This window comes from Cherax quadricarinatus, chromosome 78 (genome assembly GCF_038502225.1).
Source record: "Cherax quadricarinatus isolate ZL_2023a chromosome 78, ASM3850222v1, whole genome shotgun sequence".
Classification (NCBI taxonomy): Eukaryota; Metazoa; Arthropoda; class Malacostraca; order Decapoda; family Parastacidae; genus Cherax; species Cherax quadricarinatus.
The window spans coordinates 8,339,239-8,364,704 of record NC_091369.1 but is presented as its reverse complement, the minus strand read 5'-3'; the positions used below and the strand labels follow the sequence as shown (position 1 = coordinate 8,364,704).

At 44.0% G+C, this 25,466-nt stretch overlaps 1 protein-coding gene across 2 annotated transcripts in view; it reads left to right on the top strand.

The window, feature by feature from the left end:
- Positions 1-5,728: 5,728 nt before the first annotated feature.
- Positions 5,729-25,466, top strand: part of LOC128701599 (probable metabolite transport protein CsbC) — a 45,708-nt gene continuing 25,970 nt past the window's right edge. The window contains exon 1 of one of the 2 annotated variants that reach the window (XM_053795378.2): positions 5,729-5,922. The gene's annotated coding sequence lies outside the window, so the exon portion shown is untranslated. The remainder of the gene's footprint in view (positions 5,923-25,466) is intronic. The other variant, XM_053795379.2, reaches the window with a different exon arrangement.

Sequence of the window (25,466 nt, the reverse complement as noted above, 5' to 3'; positions counted from 1 at the left end):
GTGTACATGAAGAGTCTTCCTGTTGCGTGTTCCTGTAGGTTGTACATGAAGGGTTTTCCTGTTTCTCATACAAAATTTTTTTTTATGTATAGATCAAATTTCGTATATGCTAGAGTATCACATTGATTGGAGGGACAGATCTACTTATGTAAATTCCTTCTAGTGAAGTATAAAACAAGGATCATGTATTTGTAAATGATGATAAATTAGACACATGTGCAACTCTTGGGTATCTTTATTGAGGAAACGTTTCGCCACACAGTGGCTTCATCAGTCCATACACAGGAGAAATTTGAAGAACAGGAGGAGAATGAGGTTTATAACGCCACTTTATTAATGTTTCTCAAGACTTACAAATGCCATTTCCTCTACCTGACGTTAAGTTAAAACGGTTAACTTTAAATAACAAAAAAGGCACAATACCGTGACTGGAACGATACACAAATAACCCGCACATAAAAGAGAGAAGCTTACCTGGAGTTTACCTGGAGAGAGTTCCGGGGGTCAACGCCCCCGCGGCCCGGTCTGTGACCAGGCCTCCTGGTGGATCAGAGCCTGATCAACCAGGCTGTTGCTGCTGGCTGCACGCAAACCAACGTACGAGCCACAGCCCGGCCGATCAGGAACTGACTTTAGGTGCTTGTCCAGTGCCAGCTTGAAGACTGCCAGGGGTCTGTTGGTAATCCCCCTTATGTGTGCTGGGAGGCAGTTGAACAGTCTCGGGCCCCTGACACTTATTGTATGGTCTCTTAACGTACTAGTGACACCCCTGCTTTTCATTGGGGGGATGGTGCATCGTCTGCCAAGTCTTTTGCTTTCGTAGTGAGTGATTTTCGTGTGCAAGTTCGGTACTAGTCCCTCTAGGATTTTCCAGGTGTATATAATCATGTATCTCTCCCGCCTGCGTTCCAGGGAATACAGTTTCAGGAACCTCAAGCGCTCCCAGTAATTGAGGTGTTTTATCTCCGTTATGCGCACCGTGAAGGTTCTCTGTACATTTTCTAGGTCGGCAATTTCACCTGCCTTGAAAGGTGCTGTTAGTGTGCAGCAATATTCCAGCCTAGATAGAACAAGTGACCTGAAGAGTGTCATCATGGGCTTGGCCTCCCTAGTTTTGAAGGTTCTCATTATCCATCCTGTCATTTTTCTAGCAGATGCGATTGATACAATGTTATGGTCCTTGAAGGTGAGATCCTCCAACATGATCACTCCCAGGTCTTTGACGTTGGTGTTTCGCTCTATTTTGTGGCCAGAATTTGTTTTGTACTCTGATGAAGATTTAATTTCCTCATGTTTACCATATCTGAGTAATTGAAATTTCTCATCGTTGAACTTCATATTGTTTTCTGCAGCCCACTGAAAGATTTGGTTGATGTCCGCCTGGAGCCTTGCAGTGTCTGCAATGGAAGACACTGTCATGCAGATTCGGGTGTCATCTGCAAAGGAAGACACGGTGCTGTGGCTGACATCCTTGTCTATGTCGGAAATGAGGATGAGGAACAAGATTGGGAATGCAAGAATAATGATAATACAGTAAAAATCCCTGATTTTCGTTCTGCCGATTATAATGGACTTAGGGAACATCTGTCTAATCTTGATTGGGGTTATCTAGCTAATGATTTTATTGACGATAATCATACTTATGAATATGAAGGGATCTGCTTTTATGATTGTTTTCTTAATAATGTACACAGTGCCCAGAGTATATACATTCCCCAGAGAGAAATTAGGTCTAATAATAACGATCCCAAATGGGTTAACAGGAGGCTAAAGCATCTATTAGGGAGAAAAGGGGAATTTATAGGCGCATCAGAAGAGGAGAGGTTAACCTTACTGACCAATATGTTCAGCTTAAAAGAGAAGTAAAAAAGGCGATTAGAAAGGCTAAACGTGACTATGAAATTAGAGTTGCTAATGAATCAAAGACTAATCCAAAGGAGTTCTTTCAAGTGTATAGGACGAAGGTGAAGGAAAAAGTAGGACCTCTGAAATCTGGGAATGGACAGCTGACGGATAATGAACTGGAAATGTGTTCCTTATTTAATGACTATTTTTGTCAGTTTTTACACAGGAAGATGTAAATGAGATTCCAGTAATTAACAATTATTTAGTTCCTGATGAATTTAAGTTAACTAATATTACTGTCACGAGGGACATGGTTATTAAACAGATAGACAAACTGAAACAAAATAAGTCCCCGGGACCCGATGAGTTGTTTTCAAGGGTACTTAAGGAATGCAAGATGGAGCTTAGTCAGCCATTAACGAGTGTATTCAATGCGTCCATCCTTACCGATGTTGTGCCAGAGTTGTGGAAGATGGCTAATGTGGTTCCTATATTCAAATCAGGGGATAAGTCCACTCCTTCAAATTACCGTCAAATAAGCCTGACATCTATAGTGAGCAAGTTATTAGAATCAATTATAGGTTTGTAGATGAATGGTTCAACATTGAACAAATGTTACACGACCTATGACTTCTGCACCTCTCCTGCCAACGGTTTATAAGCTCCTTCTCAGCACGTATGCCGTATTCTATTCAAGATTGATGGACTGACCACATCGACTCAAGGTTGAGGGACTGATTACCTCATTCTCCTGTTCTTCAAGGTTCTCCTTTGTATGGACTGATGAAGCCACTGTGTGGCGAAACGTTTCCTCAATAAAGATACCCAAGAGTTGCACATGTGTCTAATTTATCAACATGTCGGTTCTCTGAACCATTCATCTACATAGCTGACATTATCAGAAGTCACCTTGAAGAGCATAACTTGATAAATGAATCTCAGCATGGATTCACGAGAGGTCGTTCCTGCCTGACAAACTTACTGACGTTCTTCAATAGAACATTTGAGGCAGTTGACAGTGATAAGGAATATGATATTGTTTATTTGGATTTTAGTAAAGCCTTCGACAGAGTACCTCACAAGAGACTCTTAAGAAAAGTGGCAGCTCATGGTATAGGAGGTAAAGTTTTAGCATGGATTGAGGCATGGCTTACCAATAGAAAGCAGAGAGTTACCATTAATGGAGTGAAATCTGAATGGGGATTAGTCACTAGTGGCGTTCCATAAGGATCAGTTTTAGGCCCTCTCCTGTTCATAATTTACATTAATGACCTTGATGAAGGGATTACTAGTGACATGAGTAAGTTTGCTGATGATACAAAGATAGGCCGTATAATTCACTCTGAGGAGGATATCAATGAACTCCAGGACGATTTGAACAAATTAATGTCTTGGTCTGAAAAATGGCAGATGAAGTTTAATGTGGATAAGTGTAAGGTACTTGCCCTTGGTAATGAAAATAACCCTCGAAGCTATAATCTAGGTGAAGTAGAGCTTGGTCATACAGAATGTGAAAAAGACTTGGGAGTCATGGTAAGCAGAAATCTAAAGCCAAGACAGCAGTGCCTTAGTGTGCGCAACAAGGCCAACAGATTACTTGGATTTATCTCAAGAAGTATAAGTAACAGAGGTCAAAAAGTTATTTTACAGCTCTATACATCACTAGTGAGGCCTCATTTAGATTATGCTGCTCAGTTTTGGTCCCCTTACTACAGGATGGACATAGACTCATTAGAGAACATACAGAGAAGAATGACTAAAATGATTTACTGTGTAAGGAACCTCCCGTATGAAGATAGACTTAAAGCCTTAAATCTCCACTCTCTGGAGAGGCGTAGAATGAGGGGAGATATCATTGAAGTGTATAAGTGGATGACGGGCATAAACAAGGGAGACATTAATAAAGTACTGAGGGTGTCAAACCAGGTAAGAACCAGGAATAATGGATTTAAGTTGGATAAATTTAGATTTAGAAAGGACATAGGTAAGTACTGGTTTTCTAACAGAGTTGTAGATGCGTGGAACAGTCTTCCCAGTGGGGTGATAGAGGCTAGGACCTTGGGTAGCTTTAGAAAGAGACTGGACAAATATATGAGTGGGAGGGGCTGGGTTTGATTGGTGTTAAGGGGTACGGGAGTTATTTCTTGAGTAGCTTTAGGTACATGTCGTTTTGATAAGGACCTGCCTCGTATGGGCCAATAGGCCTTCTGAAGTGTTCCTACATTCTTATGTTCTTATGTTCTTATGTTCGGTCCGACTTGGACCATTGACAAAGTCAATGGTCCAAGTCGGACCGAAACGTCGTCGTAAGCTTCTCTCTTTTATGTGCGGGTTATTTGTGTACGGTTAACTTTAGAAAACCTATAAAAATCGTATATTTGGGAGTAAATAAAAACTGACAGGGAGTGGGGGGGGGGGCACTGCCCATGGTAAATGTCACTATAAAATAGTAGTGGGACACGCAGGGGAGGGTCAGTGTGGGTAGTGGAGTGATCCGCACGGCTTGGTGCTAGTGTTAGTCTGGTATCAGTGCTACCCATCACGCCAGTGGTGATTCAAGCCTCCTATACCACCAGTGGTGATTCAAGCCTCCTACAACACCAGTGGTGATTCAAGCCTCCTACAACACCAGTGGTGATTCAAGCCTCCTACAACACCAGTGGTGATTCAAGCCTCCTACAAAACCAGTGGTGATTCAAGCCTCTTACAACACCAGTAGTGATTCAAGCCTCTTACAACACCAGTGGTGATTCAAGCCTCCTACAACACCAGTGGTGATTCAAGCCTCCTACAACACCAGTGGTGATTCAAGCCTCCTACAACACCAGTGGTGATTCAAGCCTCCTACAACACCAGTGGTGATTCAAGCCTCCTACAACACCAGTGGTGATTCAAGCCTCTTACAACACCAGTGGTGATTCAAGCCTCCTACAACACCAGTGGTGATTCAAGCCTCCTACAACACCAGTGGTGATTCAAGCCTCCTACAAAACCAGTGGTGATTCAAGCCTCCTACAACACCAGTGGTGATTCAAGCCTCTTACAACACCAGTGGTGATTCAAGCCTCTTACAACACCAGTGGTGATTGAAGCCTCCTACAACACCAGTGGTGATTCAAGCCTCCTACAACACCAGTGGTGATTCAAGCCTCCTACAAAACCAGTGGTGATTCAAGCCTCCTACAACACCAGTGGTGATTCAAGCCTCTTACAACACCAGTGGTGATTCAAGCCTCTTACAACACCAGTGGTGATTGAAGCCTCCTACAACACCAGTGGTGATTCAAGCCTCCTACAACACCAGTGGTGATTCAAGCCTCCTACAACACCAGTGGTGATTCAAGCCTCCTACAAAACCAGTGGTGATTCAAGCCTCCTACAACACCAGTGGTGATTCAAGCCTCCTACAACACCAGTGGTGATTCAAGCCTCTTACAACACCAGTGGTGATTCAAGCCTCTTACAACACCAGTGGTGATTCAACCCTCTTACAACACCAGTGGTGATTCAAGCCTCTTACAACACCAGTGGTGATTCAAGCCTCCTACAACACCAGTGGTGATTCAAGCCTCTTACAACACCAGTGGTGATTCAAGCCTCTTACAACACCAGTGGTGATTCAAGCCTCCTACAACACCAGTGGTGATTCAAGCCTCTTACAACACCAGTGGTGATTCAAGCCTCTTACAACACCAGTGGTGATTCAAGCCTCCTACAACACCAGTGGTGATTCAAGCCTCCTACAACACCAGTGGTGATTCAAGCCTCCTACAACACCAGTGGTGATTCAAGCCTCCTACAACACCAGTGGTGATTCAAGCCTCTTACAACACCAGTGGTGATTCAAGCCTCTTACAACACCAGTGGTGATTCAAGCCTCCTACAACACCAGTGGTGATTCAAGCCTCTTACAACACCAGTGGTGATTCAAGCCTCTTACAACACCAGTGGTGATTCAAGCCTCCTACAACACCAGTGGTGATTCAAGCCTCTTACAACACCAGTGTGATTCAAGCCTCCTATACCACCAGTGGTGATTCAAGCCGCGGGGGCGTTGACCCCCGAAGCCGTCTCCAGGTATACTCCAGGTGTAGTGTGCAAATGGTGCGTCTGTCTTCAGATGATCTCTATTTGTTCTTTACAGATGATTCCCCAGAATTTAATGAAGCAGACAATTCATTAATATCATACCTTACCTGACCTAATATATCATAGCCGGTGGTTAGCACAGCGGCCAGACGTAAGATATGACCTAATATATCATAGCCAGTGGTTAGCACAGCGGCCAGACGTAAGATATGACCTAATATATCATAGCCGGTGGTTAGCACAGCGGCCAGACGTAAGATATGACCTAATATATCATAGCCGGTGGTTAGCACAGCGGCCAGACGTAAGATATGACCTAATATATCATAGCCGGTGGTTAGCACAGCGGCCAGACGTAAGATATGACCTAATATATCATAGCCGGTGGTTAGCACAGCGGCCAGACGTAAGATATGACCTAATATATCATAGCCGGTGGTTAGCACAGCGGCCAGACGTAAGATATGACCTAATATATCATAGCTGGTGGTTAGCACAGCGGCCAGACGTAAGATATGACCTAATGTATCATAGCCGGTGGTTAGCACAGCGGCCAGACGTAAGATATGACCTAATATATCATAGCTGGTGGTTAGCACAGCGGCCAGACGTAAGATATGACGTAATATATCATAGCCGGTGGTTAGCACAGCGGCCAGACGTAAGATATGACCTAATATATCATAGCTGGTGGTTAGCACAGCGGCCAGACGTAAGATATGACCTAATATATCATAGCCGGTGGTTAGCACAGCGGCCAGACGTAAGATATGACCTAATATATCATAGCTGGTGGTTAGCACAGCGGCCAGACGTAAGATATGACCTAATATATCATAGCCGGTGGTTAGCACAGCGGCCAGACGTAAGATATGACCTAATATATCATAGCCGGTGGTTAGCACAGCGGCCAGACGTAAGATATGACCTAATATATCATAGCCGGTGGTTAGCACAGCGGCCAGACGTAAGATATGACCTAATATATCATAGCCGGTGGTTAGCACAGCGGCCAGACGTAAGATATGACCTAATATATCATAGCCGGTGGTTAGCACAGCGGCCAGACGTAAGATATGACCTAATATATCATAGCCGGTGGTTAGCACAGCGGCCAGACGTAAGATATGGCCTAATATATCATAGCCGGTGGTTAGCACAGCGGCCAGACGTAAGATATGACCTAATATATCATAGCCGGTGGTTAGCACAGCGGCCAGACGTAAAATATGACCTAATATATCACAGCCGGTGGTTAGCACAGCGGCCAGACGTAAGATATGGCCTAATATATCATAGCCGGTGGTTAGCACAGCGGCCAGACGTAAGATATGGCCTAATATATCATAGCCGGTGGTTAGCACAGCCGCCAGACGTAAGATATGGCCTAGTATATCATAGCCGGTGGTTAGCACAGCGGCCAGACGTAAGATATGACCTAATATGTCATAGCCGGTGGTTAGCACAGCGGCCAGACGTAAGATATGACCTAATATATCATAGCCGGTGGTTAGCACAGCGGCCAGACGTAAGATATGACCTAATATATCATAGCTGGTGGTTAGCACAGCGGCCAGACGTAAGATATGACCTAATATATCATAGCCGGTGGTTAGCACTGCGGCCAGACGTAAGATATGACCTAATATATCACAGCCGGTGGTTAGCACAGCGGCCAGACGTAAGATATGACCTAATATATCATAGCCGGTGGTTAGCACAGCGGCCAGACGTAAGATATGACCTAATATATCATAGCCGGTGGTTAGCACAGCGGCCAGACGTAAGATATGACCTAATATAATATATCATAGCTGGTGGTTAGCACAGCGGCCAGACGTAAGATATGACCTTATATATCATAGCCGGTGGTTAGCACAGCGGCCAGACGTAAGATATGACCTAATATATCATAGCCGGTGGTTAGCACAGCGGCCAGACGTAAGATATGAGCTAATATATCATAGCCGATGGTTAGCACAGCGGCCAGACGTAAGATATGACCTAATATATCATAGCCGGTGGTTAGCACAGCGGCCAGACGTAAGATATGACCTAATATATCATAGCCGGTGGTTAGCACAGCGGCCAGACGTAAGATATGACCTAATACATCATAGCCGGTGGTTAGCACAGCGGCCAGACGTAAGATATGACCTAATATATCATAGCTGGTGGGTAGCACAGCGGCCAGACGTAAGATATGACCTAATATATCATAGCCGGTGGTTAGCACAGCGGCCAGACGTAAGATATGACCTAATATAATATATCATAGCTGGTGGTTAGCACAGCGGCCAGACGTAAGATATGACCTAATATATCATAGCCGGTGGTTAGCACAGCGGCCAGACGTAAGATATGACCTAATATATCATAGCCGGTGGTTAGCACAGCGGCCAGACGTAAGATATGACCTAATATATCATAGCCGGTGGTTAGCACAGCGGCCAGACGTAAGATATGACCTAATATACCATAGCCGGTGGTTAGCACAGCGGCCAGATGTAAGATATGACCTAATATATCATAGCCGGTGGTTAGCACAGCGGCCAGACGTAAGATATGACCTAATATAATATATCATAGCTGGTGGTTAGCACAGCGGCCAGACGTAAGATATGACCTAATATATCATAGCCGGTGGTTAGCACAGCGGCCAGACGTAAGATATGACCTAATATATCATAGCCGGTGGTTAGCACAGCGGCCAGACGTAAGATATGACCTAATATATCATAGCCGGTGGTTAGCACAGCGGCCAGACGTAAGATATGACCTAATATATCATAGCCGGTGGTTAGCACAGCGGCCAGACGTAAGATATGACCTAATATATCATAGCTGGTGGTTAGCACAGCGGCCAGACGTAAGATATGACCTAATATATCATAGCCGGTGGTTAGCACAGCGGCCAGACGTAAGATATGACCTAATATATCATAGCCGATGGTTAGCACAGCGGCCAGACGTAAGATATGACCTAATATATCATAGCCGGTGGTTAGCACAGCGGCCAGACGTAAGATATGACCTAATATATCATAGCCGGTGGTTAGCACAGCGGCCAGACGTAAGATATGACCTAATATATCATAGCCGGTGGTTAGCACAGCGGCCAGACGTAAGATATGACCTAATATATCATAGCCGGTGGTTAGCACAGCGGCCAGACGTAAGATATGACCTAATATATCATAGCCGGTGGTTAGCACAGCGGCCAGACGTAAGATATGACCTAATACATCATAGCCGGTGGTTAGCACAGCGGCCAGACGTAAGATATGACCTAATATATCATAGCTGGTGGGTAGCACAGCGGCCAGACGTAAGATATGACCTAATATATCATAGCCGGTGGTTAGCACAGCGGCCAGACGTAAGATATGACCTAATATAATATATCATAGCTGGTGGTTAGCACAGCGGCCAGACGTAAGATATGACCTAATATATCATAGCCGGTGGTTAGCACAGCGGCCAGACGTAAGATATGACCTAATATATCATAGCCGGTGGTTAGCACAGCGGCCAGACGTAAGGTATGACCTAATATATCATAGCCGGTGGTTAGCACAGCGGCCAGACGTAAGATATGACCTAATATACCATAGCCGGTGGTTAGCACAGCGGCCAGATGTAAGATATGACCTAATATATCATAGCCGGTGGTTAGCACAGCGGCCAGACGTAAGATATGACCTAATATAATATATCATAGCTGGTGGTTAGCACAGCGGCCAGACGTAAGATATGACCTAATATATCATAGCCGGTGGTTAGCACAGCGGCCAGACGTAAGATATGACCTAATATATCATAGCCGGTGGTTAGCACAGCGGCCAGACGTAAGATATGACCTAATATATCATAGCCGGTGGTTAGCACAGCGGCCAGACGTAAGATATGACCTAATATATCATAGCCGGTGGTTAGCACAGCGGCCAGACGTAAGATATGACCTAATATATCATAGCTGGTGGTTAGCACAGCGGCCAGACGTAAGATATGACCTAATATATCATAGCCGGTGGTTAGCACAGCGGCCAGACGTAAGATATGACCTAATATATCATAGCCGATGGTTAGCACAGCGGCCAGACGTAAGATATGACCTAATATATCATAGCCGGTGGTTAGCACAGCGGCCAGACGTAAGATATGACCTAATATATCATAGCCGGTGGTTAGCACAGCGGCCAGACGTAAGATATGACCTAATATATCATAGCCGGTGGTTAGCACAGCGGCCAGACGTAAGATATGACCTAATGTATCATAGCCGGTGGTTAGCACAGCGGCCAGACGTAAGATATGACCTAATGTATCATAGCCGGTGGTTAGCACAGCGGCCAGACGTAAGATATGACCTAATATATCATAGCCGGTGGTTAGCACAGCGGCCAGACGTAAGATATGACCTAATGTATCATAGCCGGTGGTTAGCACAGCGGTCAGACGTAAGATATGACCTAATATATCATAGCCGGTGGTTAGCACAGCGGCCAGACGTAAGATATGACCTAATGTATCATAGCCGGTGGTTAGCACAGCGGTCAGACGTAAGATATGACCTAATATATCATAGCCGGTGGTTAGCACAGCGGCCAGACGTAAGATATGACCTAATATATCATAGCCGGTGGTTAGCACAGCGGCCAGACGTAAGATATGACCTAATATATCATAGCCGGTGGTTAGCACAGCGGCCAGACGTAAGATATGACCTAATATATCATAGCCGGTGGTTAGCACAGCGGCCAGACGTAAGATATTATTTGTGCACACATACAGAGGTACAAAAAAAAAATACAGATAAGAGCAGTATGCCAAAGCCACTTATACTATGCATAGCATTACGGGCTGGCTTAAAATTAACTTAAGATTAACTAAGCAATGATGAAGTCAGTGATAAAACATTAATGTAAACTGATTACTATAAAGCACAAGTGAGTATTACAAAGACAGGTCATATGAAGGATTCTGTTAGGTAGTGTATTTAAAAAATAATAAAGTTAGATTCGGTTTTAGGTTTAACATTTATGTGATATAATTGTGAGAAACATTTAAGATATACAATTTATAAGGTTCAGTTATTCAGTATTTATTTGGTTTTGGGTGAGTAAGTGATCTTTGAGAAGAGACTTGAATTTATAAACAGGTAGTGTTTCTTTTATATTTACAGGTAATGAATTCCAGATTTTAGGGCCTTTTATGTTCATTGAGTTTTTGCATAGTGTGAGATGGACACGAGGAACATCAAAGAGTGATCTGTGCCTTGTATTATGGTCATGTGTTCTGTTGAGGTTGGCAAGGAGATGTTTGAGGGGAGGGTTAATATCAGAGTTAAGTGTTCTATGTATGTAATAAGTGCAATAATAAGTATGGATGTTTTGTATGGTGAGTAGGTTGAGTGTTTTGAATATTGGTGGAGTGTGCTGCCTGTAGTGAGAATTTGTTATCATTCTAACTGCAGCCTTTTGTTGGGTAATTATTGGTCTGAGATGGTTAATTGTTGTTGAGCCCCATGCACAAATTCCATAGGTGAGATAGGGGTAAATAAGAGAGTGATATAGGGCCAGGAGGGCTGACTGTGGAACATAGTACTGTATCTTCGATAGTATGCCTACAGTCTTGGAAATTTTCTTAGAAATTTGTTGTATATGTGTATGAAATTTGAGTCTATTATCAAGGTGGATTCCTAAGAATTTTCCCTCTGTTAGCTTTGTGATAGGTGATCCGTTTATCATTATGTTAAGAGGGACATCTGTAGCTCTAATATATCTAATATATCATAGCCGGTGGTTAGCACAGCGGCCAGACGTAAGATATAACCTAATATATCATAGCTGGTGGTTAGCACAGCGGCCAGACGTAAGATATGACCTAATATATCATAGCCGGTGGTTAGCACAGCTGCCAGACGTAAGATATGACCTAATATATCATAGCCGGTGGTTAGCACAGCGGCCAGACGTAAGATATGACCTAATATATCATAGCCGGTGGTTAGCACAGCGGCCAGACGTAAGATATGACCTAATATATCATAGCTGGTGGTTAGCACAGCGGCCAGACGTAAGATATGACCTAATATATCATAGCCGGTGGTTAGCATAGCGGCCAGACGTAAGATATGACCTAATATATCATAGCCGGTGGTTAGCACAGCGGTCAGACGTAAGATATGACCTAATATATCATAGCCGGTGGTTAGCACAGCGGCCAGACGTAAGATATGACCTAATATATCATAGCCGGTGGTTAGCACAGCGGTCAGACGTAAGATATGACCTAATATATCATAGCCGGTGGTTAGCACAGCGGCCAGACGTAAGATATGACCTAATATATCATAGCCGGTGGTTAGCACAGCGGCCAGACGTAAGATATGACCTAATATATCATAGCTGGTGGTTAGCACAGCGGCCAGACGTAAGATATGACCTAATATATCATAGCCGGTGGTTAGCACAGCGGCCAGACGTAAAATATGACCTAATATATCATAGCCGGTGGTTAGCACAGCGGTCAGACGTAAGATATGACCTAATATATCATAGCCGGTGGTTAGCACAGCGGCCAGACGTAAGATATGACCTAATATAGCCGGTGGTTAGCACAGCGGCCAGACGTAAGATATGACACTATTCAAATAAGTGTAGCATGAAGTTTATATAAATGATATAAATGTAACGGGAACTTATTTATAGAATGATTCATCTTTATATGTTAACATGTACTTGATAAAATGTATTGTTGTGTGCAGTGGCGTCGCTAGGATTGGTGTCACCCGGGGCGGCATCTGGTGTCACCAGGGGAGGCATCTGGTGTCACCAGGGGAGGCATCTGGTGTCACCAGGGGAGGCATCTGGTGTCACCCGGGGCGGCATCTGGTGTCACCAGGGGAGGCATCTGGTGTCACCAGGGGAGGCGTCTGGTGTCACCCTGGGCGGCATCTGGTGTCACCAGGGGAGGCATCTGGTGTCACCAGGGGAGGCATCTGGTGTCACCAGGGGAGGCATCTGGTGTCACCAGGGGAGGCGTCTGGTGTCACCCAGGGAGGCATCTGGTGTCACCCTGGGAGGCATCTGGTGTCACCCTGGGCGGCATCTGGTGTCACCCAGGGAGGCATCTGGTGTCACCAGGGGCGGCATCTGGTGTCACCCAGGGAGGCATCTGGTGTCACCCAGGGAGGCATCTGGTGTCACCCAGGGAGGCATCTGGTGTCACCCTGGGCGGCATCTGGTGTCACCCAGGGAGGCATCTGGTGTCACCCTGGGCGGCATCTGGTGTCACCCAGGGAGGCATCTGGTGTCACCCTGGGCGGCATCTGGTGTCACCCTGGGCGGCATCTTTGGTGTCACCCAGGGAGGCATCTGGTGTCACCCTGGGCGGCATCTTTGGTGTCACCCCCATGAAAACAGAGGGCGGGGTGATAGGGTAAATAAACTCCATTTACGTCACTACTACATAACCAGTGACATATGTTTAACAATAAGAACGCTTAAGAGCCACAAACCAAACAGGAGAATACTTCTCAACTTTATTAATGATAAAATATATAATGGTAGTAATATTGAGGAAACATAAACTCAAACACCACTTTAAGTACAGCAACACATCCTACGTTTATTCGTCTTCAACAATGAAAAAGAAAAAATACTGAAAAATTCAGAAAAACATTACAATATCAGAGAAACACTAGTTCCGATTTGACCTTGAGTACAGGTAACATCTCAGTGAATCTGATGTTACATTTGACCTTGAGTACAGGTAACATCTCAGTGAATCTGATGTTACATTTGACCTTGAGTACAGGTAACATCTCAGTGAATCTGATGTTACATTTGACCTTGAGTACAGGTAACATCTCAGTGAATCTGATGTTACATTTGACCTTGAGTACAGGTAACATCTCAGTGAATCTGATGTTACATTTGACCTTGAGTACAGGTAACATCTCAGTGAATCTGATGTTACATTTGACCTTGAGTACAGGTAACGTCTCGGTGAATCTGATGTTTCATTTGACCTTGAGTACATAAGAACGAAGGAACACTGCAGCAGGCCTACTGGCCCATGCGAGGCAGGTCCAAATCTCCTACCGGCTTAAGCCAATGCACCCAACCTAGTCAGATCAGGTCACATTGACTTAAGGGAGGAACATGGCAACCGACCTGGTAGCACAAGCTATCAGGTCCAACTCACACCCACCCACATCCACTCATGTATTTATCCAACCTATTTTTAAAGCTACACAACGTTCTGGCCTCTATAACTGTACTTGGGAGTTTATTCCACTCATCCACAACTCTATTACCAAACCAGTACTTTCCTATATCCTTCCTGAATCTGAATTTTTCCAACTTAAAACCATTGCTGCGAGTCCTGTCTAGGCTAGATATTTTCAGCACACTATTTACATCCCCTTTATTTATTCCTGTCTTCCATTTATACACCTCAATCATATCCCCCCTAATTCTACGTCTTTCTAGAGAGTGCAGATTCAGGGCCCTTAGTCTATCCTCATAGGGAAGGTTTCTGATACATGGGATCAACTTTGTCATCCTCCTTTGTACATTTTCCAGAGCATTTATATCCATTCTGTAATACGGTGACCAAAACTGTGCAGCATAATCTAAATGAGGCCTAACCAAGGATGTATAGAGTTGATAAATTAGACACATGTGCAACTCTTGGGTATCTTTATCTTTATTGCACATGTGTCTAATTTATCAACATGTCTGTTCTCTGAACCATTCATCTACAACATGTATAGAGTTGAAGGACAACCTGAGGACTCTTTATTATTTATACTTCTTGATATGAAGCCAAGGATTCTATTAGCTTTATTGCGAACACTTATGCACTGTTGTCTTGGTTTCAGATTACTGCTAACCAGAACTCCTAAATCTTTTTCGCAATCCGTAATATTAAGATCTACATTATTTAGTTTATATGTGGCATGGTTATTGTCCTGTCCAACATTTAGAACTTTGCATTTGTCTATATTAAACTGCATCTGCCACTTCTCCGACCACTGCATCAGTCTATTCAAATCTTCCTGGAGTGCTCTAATGTCCTCGTCAGAATGAATTCGACGGCCTATTTTGGTGTCATCGGCAAACTTGCTGATGTCGCTCTTTATGCCCTCATCTATGTCGTTTATGTAGATTGTGAACAGCAGGGGACCTAACGGTGGAAATAAATGGTATAAAATACCGACACAATGGAAATATAAACACATATGCAGTATAATATAATCCTTTATTGACAACGTTTCACCCACACAGTGGGCTTTTTCAAGTCACACACAGATCTACCTGGGGTGGAAGGTACGGGAGTATTTATAGTCATGTTCAGAATGTTGAGGTCAGGTGGAGAATGCTGCATCTGATGATCTACCGAACCAAAACGATATTCTCCACTTCTACTCTCACCACGACACCAAAACCAAACGTGGTGTAATTATAGGCTTCTTCCTGCGTGCACTCAGAATCTGCAGCAATGAGTTCCTTGAGGAAGAATGCACTATAATTTAACAAGTATTTTCTAAACTCCACTATCCTCGTCACTTCATCAGAGACTGCAGACGGCGGGCATTAAACATCTTCAACACACCCAGAGAAGACACTGCCGAGAAGAGATACATAGTCCTCCCCACCAACTCCATTGCCAAACATGTTTCCAACATCTTTTCCAGTACATCATTCCAAGTATCTACCTCCACAACCACGACCATCAAGGACATCACCAGTAGTAGACAGGACAAGCCTCTATCCTCTGCAGGGGTATACATAATCCCTTGTAATGACTGCAACAAATTATATGTGGGCGAAACATCAAGAGACCTCCAAACACGTATTTCAGAACACCAATATGCAAGCAGGACTGACGATACAAGGAATGCCTGTGTACAACATCGCAATTCACACAACCATTTAATTAACTACAGAAACTCAAGACTTATCGCCACAGAAGACAACACTCAATACCGAGGAATCCTGGAATCATCGCTTATCTCTATAACCAACAATTTCAACCAGAACAACGGCTTCTATAACATAGCTGAACCACTCGCCAAGAAACTTCTTCATCGCTATCCCACATAAGAACATAGAACACTGCAGAAGGTCTACTCACAATTTGTCCAATACCCCTGCCAAGCTACCCAAGACTCTATAACCCCACCCGGTAGATCATCAGATGCAGCATTCACCACCTGACCTCAACATTCTGAACATGACTATAAATACTCCCGTACCTTCCACCCCAGGTAGATCTGTGTGTGACTTGAAAAAGCCCACTGTGTGGGTGAAACGTTGTCAATAAAGGATCACATTATACTACATACGTGTTTATATTTCCAGGGGACCTAACACTGACCCCTGTGGAACACCGCTCGTGACGCTTCCCCACTCTGATTTCTCCCCATTTATGCAAACTCTCTGCTGCCTATTTGTCAACCATGCCTCTATCCAGGAAAAAATTTCTCCTATTCCATGTGCCTTAATTTTCCTCAATAGTCTCTGATGTGGGACCCTGTCAAAAGCCTTACTGAAGTCCATATACACAATATCATATTCACTACCATGATCTACCTCCTCAAATACCTTAGTGAAAAAAGTTAATAAATTCGTTAAGGGTAACATCTCAGTGAATCTGATGTTACATTTGACCTTGAGTACAGGTAACATCTCAGTGAATCTGATGTTACATTTGACCTTGAGTACAGGTAACATCTCAGTGAATCTGATGTTACATTTGACCTTGAGTACAGGTAACATCTCAGTGAATCTGATGTTACATTTGACCTTGAGTACAGGTAACATCTCAGTGAATCTGATGTTACATTTGACCTTGAGTACAGGTAACATCTTACATTTCCTTGCCTTCAGTCCTGCAAAATCATCTATCACATCATCAAAATCAACGATTTTCCCTAAATAGGCCTATTTGTACTCTGTAATCATATAATCTCTATAGAAAATAAGGATTCTTCTGTTGTGTAAGAATGGTATATAATACCGACAGGATGAAATTAAGACACATGTGCAACATCTGGGTATCTTTATTGTAGACGTTTCGCCATCCAGTGGTTTTATCAATACAAATTCTAGGACATAACTTGAAGACAGTAGAACTATGTACAGAAGATGAGGTAATCAGTCCCTCAGTCCCTCAGTGACTATGCCCTCGTCTGCTACACCTGACGTTACTATATAAGCGCCAGGCTCCTTTCTTCTGCTTCAGAATCTCCACGACTATGGTGCTGTTCGCACCTACTCCTAGGTTGAGGGACTGATTACCTCATCTTCTGTACATAGTTCTACTGTCTTCAAGTTATGTCCTAGAATTTGTATTGATAAAGCCACTGGATGGCGAAACGTCTACAATAAAGATACCCAGATGTTGCACATGTGTCTTAATTTCAAGGATTCTTCTCTTATGTTGGTGCAGCACTGTTTTGGGTATTAGTGTTACCTTCTTTAGAGGCTCTATGGTGTCACCCCCTAAATGGGTTCTTTTTTCTTCTCCCTCTTTCCCTTTCCTCTTTCCTTTTTCTCCTTTGGGTTGTCTTTCTTCTGCCTTGGGTATTTGTTTCTTCATTATTTATTCTCCCTCCCCCCGTCTGTGTTCTTGCTCTTACCCTCTGTGGGCACCTAGCTCCCTTGTGGGCCCCTAGCTCCCTTGTGGGCACCTAGCTCCCTTGTGGGCACCTAGCTCCCTTGTGGGACCCTAGCTCCCTTGTGGGACCCTAGCTCCCTTGTGGGCCCCTAGCTCCCTTGTGGGCCCCTAGCTCCCTTGTGGGATCCTAGCTCCCTTGTGGGCCCCTAGCTCCCTTGTGGCCCCCTAGCTCCCTTGCAGTGCTCCCCTTTCTTAGTATTTGACTGGCTCCTCCTCCACCTACTACCTTCTCCACTGTTACCGTCTACCTCCACTACCACCTCCTGGTTACCTGGATTACCTGGAGGTTATTCCGGGGATCAACGCCCCCGCGGCCCGGTCCATGACCAGGCCTCCCGATGGATCAGGGCCTGATCAACTAGGATGTTACTGCTGGCCGCACGCAGTCCAACGTACGAGCCACAGCCCGGCTGATCCGGCACTGACTTTAGGTATCTGTCCAGCTCTCTCTTGAAGGCAGCCAGGGGTTTATTGGCAATTCCCCTAATGCTTGATGGGAGGCTGTTGAACAGTTTTGGGCCCCGGACACTTATGGTGTTTTCCCTTAGTGTACCAATGGCGCCCCTACTTTTTATTGGGGGCATTTTGCATCGCCTGCCCAGTCTTTTACTTTCGTAGGGAGTGATTTCTGTGTGCAGATTTGGGACCATTCCTTCCAAGATTTTCCAAGTGTAGATTATGATATATCTCTCCCTCCTGCGTTCCAACGAGTACAAGTCAAGTGCTTCCAAGCGTTCCCAGTAGTTAAGGTGCTTGACAGAACTTGTACGTGCAGTAAAGGATCTCTGTACACTTTCTAGATCTGCGATTTCACCTGCTTTGAATGGAGATGTTAATGTACAGCAGTATTCCAGCCTAGAGAGAACAAGTGATTTGAAAAGGATCATCATTGGCTTGGCATCTCTCGTTTTGAAAGTTCTCATTATCCATCCTATCATTTTCTTTGCACGTGCGATCGTGGCACTGTTGTGATCCTTGAAAGTGAGATCCTCAGACATTACTACTCCCAGGTCCCTTACATTATTTTTCCGCTCTTGTATGGCCGGAGTCAGTAGTATACTCTGTTCTAGTTATTATCTCCTCCAGTTTTCCATAACGGAGTAGTTGGAATTTGGCCTCATTGAAAATCATATTGTTTACTGTTGCCCACTGGAAAACTTTGTTTATATCTTCTTGGAGGTTAACCGCGTCCTCAGCAGATGACAGCCTCATGCAGATCCTAGTATCATCCGCAAAGGATGATACGGTTCTGTGGTGTATATCTCTGTCTGTCTGATATGAGGATAAGGAATAAGATGGGGGCGAGTACTGTGCCTTGTGGAACAGAGCTCTTCACTATGGCAGCCTCCGATTTAACTCTGTTGACCACTACTCTTTGTGTTCGATTTGTTAGGAAGTTGAAGATCCATCTCCCCACTTTCCCAGTTATTCCTTTAGCACGTATTTTATGGGCTATTACGCCATGATCGCATTTGTCAAATGCTTTTGCAAAGTCTGTGTATATTACATCTGCATTCTGATTTTCTTCCAGTGCATCCAAGGCCGTGTCATAGTGATCCAGTAATTGTGAGAGGCAGGAGCGACCTGCCCTGAACCCATGTTGCCCTGGATTGTGCAGATTTTGGGAATCCAGGTGATTTGCAATCCTGCTTCTTAGCACTCTTTCAAAGATTTTTATGATGTGGGACGTCAGAGCTATTGGTCTATAGTTCTTAGCTAATGCTTTGCTGCCACCTTTATGGAGTGGGGCTATATCCGTTGTTTTAAGTGACTGTGGAATTTCACCCATGTCCAAGCTCCTCCTCCATAGTGTACTTAGGGCACGCGAGAGGGGTTTCTTGCAGTTCTTAATGAAAACAGAGTTCCACGAGTCTGGGCCCGGGTCTGAGTGCATAGGCATGTTGTCAATGGATTTTTCGAAATCTATCGGAGTTAGGGTAATGTCGGAAATCTGGCATACATTTATGGAGTTTTGAGGCTCATTCATGAAGAAATCATTTGGGTCGTCGATCCTCAGACCGATTAGTGGTTCACTAAACACAGAGTCGTACTGGGATTTCAATATTTCACTCATTTCCTTGTTGTCATCTGTGTAAGTCCCATCCTGTCTGAGTAAGGGCCCGATACTAGATGTGGTATTTGCCTTGTTTTTGGCATATGAAAAGAAATATTTTGAATTTCTTTCAATTTCACTAATAGCTTTAAGCTCCTCCTGCCTCTCCTGGTTCCTGTAAGAGTCATTTAACTTAAGTTCGATAGTTTCCACTTCCCTGGTCAGCGCCTCCTTTCGTGTATTGGATATTCTAGCACTCCTGAGGAGCTCAGTGACTCTTCGTCGTCTTCTGTAGAGGGAGCGTCTTTCTCTCTCCAGTTTACTCCTGCTCTTCTTCTTTCTTAGGGGAACATGCCTAGAACATGCTTCGGCTGCCAGGAAGTTGATCCTTTCAAGGCACTGGTTTGGATCCATGTCATTTAAGACATCTTCCCAACATGTTTCGTTTAGGACATGGTTTACCTGGTCCCAGTTGATGTTCTTGTTGTTGAAGTTGTATTTTGTGAAGACACCTTCACAGGTACATGCATTCTGCTGATCAGGACCCCTATGCATGTACGTCTGGACTTCGATTAGGTTGTGATCGGAATTAGTTGTTTTTGATATTCTTATGTCTCTTATCAGGTCCTCATTATTTGTGAAGATAAGGCAAGTGTGTTTTCTAGTCTTGTTGGCTCCACTATCTGCTGGCTTATATATATATACTCCCTCTTCTGTTCGTTAGTGTGACTTTGTAAATGGTCCGAGTCGGACCGAAACGTCGTCGTAAGGGGGTTATTTGTGCAAGGGGCTTTCTATAGTGGCTAAAGCTCTCGCTTCACACGGTGAGCGTCCGGGTTCGATTCCCGGCGAGGGTAGAAACATTGGGCGTGTTTCCTTACGCCGGTTGTCTATGTTCACCCATCAGTAAGGTGGGTACCTGCGTGTTAGTGGACTGATGTGGGTCGCATCCTGGGACAAAATTGGCCTAATTTGCATGAAATGCTCAGCATAACAAGCGGCTTTCTGTACATGTACTTGTAGCAATAAAGATATTATTACTAGTATTAATTTTATAGTATATCATTGATGTCAACAAAGTTTGGTTTAAGTTATACATATACGTGTAGAAATAATGATTAATTATAGTCAGCAGGTAAGCAGTTTTTCTCCAGTTTTTCCTTGGTTATGCAAGCCTCTCGTGTGGTGCATTACCAGCGGTGGTTTCAAGACATGGACTGCGCATGGTCCTGCAAATCATGATGAACTAAGCAACCTAGTGTGGCAATGCAAGAAGCCTAGCTAGTGTGTCACTTGTGTACTGCTGTACAACACTTGTACAATATGTACCCTCTAGTAATTATATTCGCTGCACGTTTTATGGTTTTATTTACAATGACCTAACTTAATCTACCCTTACCTTACCTTTGATATACCGTTGAAGAATTTCGAGAGTATATCTACTCTCTGAGCCCGGCCATGGGTCAGGCTCGTCTAGTGCTCGCCTGGTCAACCAGGCTGTTGCTGCTGGAGGCCCGCTGCCCCACATATCCATCAAAGCCTGGTTGATCTGGCACCTGGTGAAGATACTTGTCTAGTTTCCTCTTGAAGACTTCAACGCTTGTTCCAGCAGTGTTTCTGATATCTTCTGGTAAGATGTTGAAAAGTCTGGGACCCCGGATGTTGATACAGTGTTCCCTTATTGTTCTCACCGCACCCCTGCTCCTCACTGGGTTTATTTTACACTTCCTCCCATATCTCTCACTCCAGTATGTTGTTATGGCAGTGTGCAGATTTGGGACCAAGCCCTCGAGTACCTTCCAGGTATATATTATCATGTACCTCTCTCTCCTCCGCTCCAATGAGTACATGTTCAAGACTTGCAGGCGTCCCAGTAGTTTAGGTGCTTTACTGGCTCAATGTGAGCCGTAAACGATCTCTGTATTTGTTCCAGCTCCGATATATCTCCTGCCCTGAACGGGGCCGTCAGCACTGAGCAATATTCTAAGTGAGGGAGCACTAGCGATTTGAAGAGTGTCACCATCGGCATTATTTCCCTTGTTTTGAAAGTTCTCAATACCCACCCCGTCATCTTCCTGGCTGTCGTGATCTTTGTCTTGTTATGGTCTTTAAAAGAAAGGTCCGCCGACATAATTATTCCTAGATCTGACTTGACTTAAAACTTACCTGAGCCTAAATTAAAACTTACCCTAGCCTAACTTACCTTATCCTAACTTACCATAACCCGACGTTAACCTAACTTACCCTACGCTAGTCTAACACAACTTACACTAACATAACTTACACCAACTCTAACTTCACATATAAAGTATGGTATTTGTATACTTATAGGAAACGTACAGAAACCAACGTTTGCAATAACGTATGAAGATGATGGAAGGAGACACAGAGATGACCTACAAGGAACACAACTGCACCAACAGCCTGGTCAACAATTATCCTGGTCTGCTGCAGTCATGAATATCGTGAAAACAATACGTAAGAGTCAGAGTCGCCTGGTAACACCACGCGATGATCGACCTAAGAGTTCATCCCACACATATAACATTATCTTACTGCATCATAATGACATCTTTCTCATTTTCTCGGTTTTATATAGTTTTTTTTTTACATTTCGTATTACAGTACATAACTACGTTGGTTTCCGTGCGGCCAGCAGTAACAGCTTGGTTGATCAGGCCTGGTCACGGACCTGGCCGCGGGGGGCGTTGACCCCCGGAATACCCTCCAGGTATAGTATTATTATTCTTGGTCCTCTTCTACGTATTATTATTAATTATTATTATTATTATTATTATTATTATTATTATTATTATTATTATTATTATTACAACTAACCCACACATGTTTCGGTCTCTCCTGAACTTGATAAAGGTACAAGATGGAGGGAAATGTCAAATATTATTGGTTCAAGAATCCCTCAGCAATATGAAGGCACCTCCTTCAAGGGTGCCAGGATCAAGTCTCAGCTCCTGGCCCCGCCTCTTAACTAGACATGACTGGTAGGTTTAATGTTCGTCAGGTAACAGGACAAGTGTTTCCTGAGGCGGGTCTTAGTCATATGATGACCCACAGTTGGAACTTTTGGTCATCTGACCGAGGCCTTCCGCTGGCTTACCCCTCCACCCCTTTAAAAATCATGGTTATGATTATAGCCACTTTATAGGATATAACAACACTGCACTAACCAAGGATTCGAACCCATGCTGCTTTGGCCTGCCTCATGGTGGGCCAAAACACATGCCGCCCTTATCCATCATGTGTTTTGGCCCACCATGAGGCAGGACAAAGCAACATGGGTTCGAATCCTTGGTTATTGCAGTGTTGTTATTGATCAATACCACTCGTTCGTGGTTACTATAATATATAGGATATATTCACTGGTATATACCGCTCCCCATAAATATAACGAACTTTTTTGGGTATAACCCCAAAGCAAATTTGTGTACCGTGAAATTACCCAATAGGCTTCAAAATTAATAGAAAACCGCCAAACATTATATTATATTAATACTTTCAAATATCTATAAATGGAATCATGGATTCTCATAAAAAATAAAAAATAAATATTTATTAAATAATTTTTTTTGTACAATTTTATTTATATATTAAGACTTCATTACCCCGATATTTTAATTTTTACCCCATTTGGGGTAATTTACCCCGGTTCCCCGACCCCTGGTGTGGGTGGTAGTCAGATTACACAAGCTTATACCGGGGCCAGGGACTGGGTCCTGTAAGTTCGATATCTACACACACAGCTCATACATTGAGGTTCGTATAGCTGGAGAGTGTTTCGGGGGTCAACGCCCCCGCGGCCCGGTCCATGACCACGCCTTGCGGTGGATTAGGGCCTAATCAACCAGGCAGTTACTGCTGGCCGCACACAAACCGTCATACGAGCCACAGCTCGGTTGGTCGGGAACTGACTTGAGGTGCCTGTCCAGCTGCCCCTTGAAGGTAACCAGGAGTCTATTGGTAATCCCCCTTATGTATACTGGGAGGCAGTTAAACAGTCTTGGGCCCCTGACACTTATTGTGTTGTCTCTTAGCGTACTCATGGAGCGCCTGCTTTTCATTGGAGAAATGTTGCACCGCCTTCCGAATCTTTTACTTTCGTAGGGAGTGATTTCCGTGTGCAGGTTTGGAACTAGTCTCTCTTAACATATTCCAAGTCTATATTATCACGTATTTTTCTCGCCTGCTTTCCAAGGAGTACAGATCAAGAGACTTCAACCGTTCCCAGCAATTTAGGTATTTTATTGTACTTATACATACAATGAAATTTCTCTGTACATTCTCCAGGTCTGCAATTTCGCCTGCCTTGAAAGGGATCGTTAGTATACAACAATATTCCAGCCTAGATGAAACAAGCGATTTGAAGAGAATCATCATGGGCTTGGCATCCCGTGGTTCGATCCCCGGTACGTGTTTACTTAAGACAGCTGCTGTCCCTGTTCGCCTAGCTGCAAGTACCTGGGTGTTAGCCGGCTGGTATGGGTCGCATCCTGGAGTATACATGGAGGGGGTTTCGGGGGTCAGTGCCCCCGCGGCCCGGTCCATGGCAAGGCCTCGCAGTGGATCAGGGCCTGATCAACCAGACTATTACTGCTGGCCGCACATAAACCGACGTACGAACCACAACCCGGCTGGTAAGGGACTGACTTTAGGTGCCTATCCAGCTCCTTCTTGAAGACAGCCAGGGATCTATTGGTAATCTTTCCTTATGTATACTGGGAGGCAGATGACAAAATTAACCTAAGTTGTCCGAAATGCTTTGCATAAGGAGGCCTGGTCACAGACCGGGCCGCGGGGGCGTTGACCCCCGGAACTCTCTCCAGGTAAACTCCAGGTAATAACTAAGGGCTTTCTATATATATATCATTGATGTCAACTAGGTCTGTATAACTTGTATCATGTACTTTTAGAAATAAATATTATTATTATTATTATTATTATTATTATTATTATTATTATTATTATTATTATTATTATTATTTAAGCAAGTTACAGTGGTGTGGAATACATAAATCATGGCACACGTCAGAGCCGTGGTAGGAGGAATGTGTTGATATTGATTCCTGCGACAACACCATTCGTGTTGCTTATAGTCTGAGCATTACCCCTTCCTATATACATTACCTTTGATATGCCTTTTCTACTCCCAGAGTCCGGCCTTGAGACAGGCTCGTCTGGTGCTTGCCTGGTCATCCTGGCTGTTGCTGCTAGTAGCCCGATGACTCACATATCCATCACATCCTAGTTGATCTGGCACCTGGTGAAGATATTTGCCCATCAATATACCTTGCTTGTATTCCAGTATTCCATACTCACACTCCAGTATTTCATACTGCCTGCTGCAGAGTTCCTCCTTTCTTATGTTCTTATACCGGTGAAATATCTCCCAGAAATCATGCTTGTTATCCTCTCCAGTATATAAAATATTCAGAGGAATTGATAAGGCAGGTAGGGGCAGGCTGTTTGAGAGGCGAGAAACAGGTACTCGGGAACACAGTTGGAAATTAGTCAGTGAGTCACAGGGATGTGGGGAAGTATTTCTTCAGCCTCAAGGTGGTCGGGAAGTGGAATAATCTCTACGAAGAAGTGGAGATAGACTCTATACATAGTATTAAAAATAAGTACGATAGAGCCCACGAGGCTAACTTGGTATGGCAAGTTAAGAACATCATGAAGAGAGGAACTTTATTGAGATGTTTTACCTGTGGACAAGCTTCGCTAGTCACTTCACAGGGATGTACAGCAGATTTATACAAGTGTAGATAAGTAA